This window comes from Rhagoletis pomonella, unplaced genomic scaffold (genome assembly GCF_013731165.1).
Source record: "Rhagoletis pomonella isolate Grant_MI unplaced genomic scaffold, Rhpom_1.0 Rhpom_scaffold_00006, whole genome shotgun sequence".
Lineage (NCBI taxonomy): Eukaryota > Metazoa > Arthropoda > Insecta > Diptera > Tephritidae > Rhagoletis > Rhagoletis pomonella.
The window spans coordinates 4,749,501-4,754,246 of NW_023458560.1; the positions used below are offsets into that span (position 1 = coordinate 4,749,501).

The 4,746-nt window shown below is 32.1% G+C and overlaps 1 protein-coding gene across 1 annotated transcript in view; it reads right to left on the reverse strand.

Moving 5' to 3' along the window:
• LOC118741536 (restin homolog) overlaps positions 1-4,746 on the reverse strand; it is a gene marked incomplete at its 3' end in the record, with an annotated part of 232,484 nt that overhangs the window by 5,677 nt on the left and 222,061 nt on the right.

The following is a 4,746-nucleotide window of genomic DNA, read 5'->3' on the forward strand; positions in this document are numbered from 1 at the left end:
ATTTTACTAATTTTTGACCGACTTTGAATCAAGACCCCTGGACCATAAAGGGAATTCATTTATATTTTAAATTGCATTGTCATCGTGATTGGAACTATGCTGAAAATTTCAAGTCTCTAACTTGTCGGGAAGTTAGTTTCAAATCGATTGGAAATTTCCACGATTTGCGCGGGATGACCAAGTTAAATAAAAGCTTATAAAAATACATACAGTGGTGAAAAAATTATAGCCGAACCACTTTTTTCCAGGTTTTAAAGTATTATTTTCGTTGCTATTAAATTTCGGTTATTTTTTTTTTATAAAAATATAGTTAATTCTTTAATAAAACCCGTGTAAATCAAGGTTCCAAATTTGTGCAGTATTAAGAAAAAATCAAAAAACTTTCGTACAAATATCGAGCTATTTAAAAATTCTAAAAAATCAATCCTAATTTTTAGCCATTTGAAACTTGTACTTTATTCTACTAGAATTCAATGGGCTACAAAACTACACACCCATAATCTAATTAAAAAACTCCTAATTTTTACGAAAATTTGTTGACTTTTTTATTAATTGTATGAATTTCTAAGACAGAGACACTTGATTGGTACATTTGTACAGATTTCTTCATTTTTATATTGCTCTATTGGTACAAAATAAAAAAATGGGAAATTTTTTTTGTGGTCAAAATATTGGTACAATTGTTCTATTGAAAAATTTCAACGAATTAATTTTCGTGATTGGGATAACGAAAAATATTTGGGTATTCACACTAGAGCTGGAGAAACATCGATGCATCGATGTTTTTATATAAGCTACTAACATCAATTTTTTTTCTCAACATCGATGTTTTTGCGAGTGGCAAACCTATATTTATTTGGCGCGTAAAAATGTAAAAGGTAAAAAACTTTCGTTTTTTCCGGCGGGATTACTAAACCTAGTATATTTTAAGACTTGTACCAAAATATTTCGGAGAAATATTAAGATTTACGTGAGCTGGACCGGTTTGAAAATACCTCTAAAAATAATGTTTTTTTATGAATAAAAATAGTTTCTTAAAGGATTTTTTAGAAAAAATCCCCTCAAATGGCAAAACAGTTTAAGCTTAAAAAATCTACATAAAAATCTATATAAAAATAATAAGATTTTTGATGCTATTTTTTAACCTTTTTCAGAGATTTTTGTAAGAAAAACTTGAATAACTGCTGCAAAACTTTACCGATATAGACTTGTGACGTATAAGTGGAAAGGTATTTTCTCACCCTTTTTATTTATTTGCAAAAAAACTCATTCACGACCCAATTTTTTCCTTATCAAATACCATTACTACTTAAATCAACATGGAATGACACTCGTTTATTTGACCTTCCTCTTTCATATTTTGAATGAGCTTATTCGCAAAGAAATTAAAAGCGTGAGAAAATACCTTACTAATGATACCTCATAAGTCAGTAAGTGATGCAGTCTACTATACATAAGTTGACTATGATTAATTTAAATTAAAAATTTAAAATTTTCAGGCAATAGCCTCATGGGATTATCTATTATATGTTTTGTTGTTTGTGTGAAATATTTTATTTTTATCGGTATTTTTATTTTAATCAAAATATGTTTAAATAAAAGTAAAAAAAAAATTCCAGATTTCAGTGATTTATCCTAATTACATTGCTTTCAAATTACGGGACTCTTAAATTAACTCGGGAATGTTTTTACCCTTCACTTATTTCTTGCTAAATATGTCAAATTTTTCTTTTAACTGATATCCATACATACACATTTACACATATCATTTACCTTATTCCCTTAATTTACGTCAATTTGATTTTTTAAACATGTGGCAACCCTTCTACTTGTCGTTTAGAAGTAAAGCAGTTTGAAAACTATTTCAATTGATACCTATATTGTAATATCTAATTAATTTAACTTATCAAATAATTTTAATAAAATTTGTAACAGGTGGCAACCCGTTTCAAAAAAATAAAACTATTTCACATCTACAGGCCAAGCCCTGTCATTGGACATCTCACTTTTGAAAATAGAACAAACTATATGTACATACCTATGTATGTAAATGCCACAAGAACCCAAATTTTCAACTCCAAACTGCATTTAAATCCGACCATAAATTTATTTTTGCCCACATTTTATATGGAAGGGAAGCACTGTGGAGCGGGCCTAATTAACGAGGAACGTTATTTGTTTCATACTTCAATTACATATCGACTGCCGAGTGGAAGATCGACCTATCTCGGCAGCCAGTTCGAAAATGCCCTATCTCAGAAAACTTTTTAAGACCGGCCTATTTCAGAATTTGGTTGAAGGACGCCATATTTCAGAATTTGGTTGAAGGACGCCCTATTTCAGAATTTGATTGAAAAACGATCTATCTCAGAAAATTTTTAAGAACGTCCTATCTCAGAATTTGGTTCAAAAACGCCTTATCTCAACTTAAAATATATTTAAAATATGCATTATACATATAATGCGATAGTAAATTTTAAACACAAATATCAATATATTCGCGAAACCATAGGCCAAATATAGGAAAATTGCGTTGTTAGTTTTTCAATCTGACATCGGTAATTCAAAAATGATTTAAAAAATTCAGAGAAATGTGCTTAGAGAAGAAGTATGGGTATAAAATTAAAAAGGAAATCCTGTAGAAACAGAATCAAGTTTTTGGTGCAGAAGGACAGGTAAGTATTGAAAAAGTCCTTTTAAAATTTTATCCTTGAAATTTCGCAATATTTGTTTTTGAAAAATTATATGTTAAGGACTTATATAAACTCGATAACGTCCTGGAATTTCATCCTTCTAACTTTATCAGCTTAAAAAATTATCTATTCGTCCTTGTGAATCCAAAAAATTTTAATTTTTTTAAATTCTAAAGAAATTTCCTCTTGCATTGACCCATATTTTTATTCTACATTGCATTGAATTTTTTAAATAGTTTTTGGAATTAATCATATCTTTGAAATTACAAAGTCCTTTAAAATAAATCCAGACGTCAGACAGAAATAATAAAAACTCCACTTAAAATAAAAAAATAGGTTTCAAACCCATTTATTTATTGTTTATTTTATGTTAGGAGAGCTTCTCAAACAATATAGAATCAATTTTTTAGATTTAACCCTTTCGACCCGGATGGTACATATGTGTACCACTTAAAGTTTAAACATCTTTTCTGGAGGAAGCTCTGAAGAATTTGTACGAAGTGGAGTCTCTTACTCCAGCGATAACGAAGATTCAGCAGACGATAGAAGCTCTAAATAATTTGTACCAGCTGGTGTCTCTAGTTCAAGCGATAACAAAGATTTAGCACATGACACAGTGAATGAGGTGAATAAGGCTGCCGAGGGAGCACTTGTCTGTAATGAACCAGCTAGCAATGACTTTATTTCCAAACCTGTCGCGTCTAATATCAATGCAATTTCGAGCTCTGCTGTCGAGGATTTCGTACCTAAACAACTTTTTAGAATCCTCATAACCTGGTCTATTATTGACTATTTCCACGATCACTTTATATATGTATATAGCACAATATACAAATGAGCGTATTAAAATTTACGACAGCGAACCTAAAGCCAAGAAAATAAAAATAAGTGAATCCAATGCTGGTGAAATAAAAACAATTGCTGGATGTACGTTTGTTATATGCACAATCGACTTCCCTCTCTAAAGGATTATAAGTCCCTTGGTATGCAGTCATTGAAGGAAGCAATTGAGACATTGATTCTGGAAGGCTTACAAACCACAGCCGTTCGTCGATCAATGAAACCAGGCCGCGCGCCACAAACCATCAATCGCCAGGCAATACATATTCCAGTTGAAGGAAGTACCCGACGTCGTTGCACCAGCTGCAGCGCAAAAAAAACAAACCCGACACGCACTGAGACAATCTGTAAGGAGTGCCAGTCCCGCTTTGCAAAATGTGCTTTGCTCCATATCACAGGTAAATTTTATGTGAAACACATTTTTAATTATAACTGACCCCTTCTTCAATTATATTTACAAAAATTAATAAAATATGAAGTACTATTTGTTATATTTATATCACAGTGCCTGTTATTTCTAACTGGTATAGTTTGTTTTACTGGGCGATTGGTACTCATTTGTACCACATAACATCCCGGATGGTACAATGGTGTACCACCACCCCCCGAGCTAACCTTTCACTGTTTCTCAGATTTTAATTCAGCGATAATTTATATATTACTTAAATAACCGATTCCAATCAAAAATTTTATTTTAGCATTGCTATTCGAAAGCCGGGTCGAAAGGGTTAAGACGTTGAAAAGTATTGAATATCTAAATCACGGGACTAATCCCGGGATCTCGGGATTGTGATAACGACATCCCGAAAGTCCCGGGATCGGAAAACGCTCAAAAATTAGAATCCCTAGTGTACATGGACAGACGGACGGACGGACAGACATGTCTTAATCGATATCTCTTTTAGTTCTGAGCATTTATGTCTATATCTATCTCAAATCTTTTTAGCTGTTACAAACAACCGTTATGCGAACAAAGTTATAATACCCTTTTACACAAGAGCGCTCGGGTATAAAAAAGAAATATAGCCAATACTAGTCAAGAATAGGAGTTTCTATTATTGACATCAGTGCAAATTACAAATCCTGAAAATGCCGGGATTAATTTTCAAGAATCCCGGGATTTTTGGGACCTAAAAAAGGCCGGAATCCCGGGATTAACATTCCTAGTTAGACGAGAGGCACAGTCGCTGACTGGAGGCAAAGTACATAATAT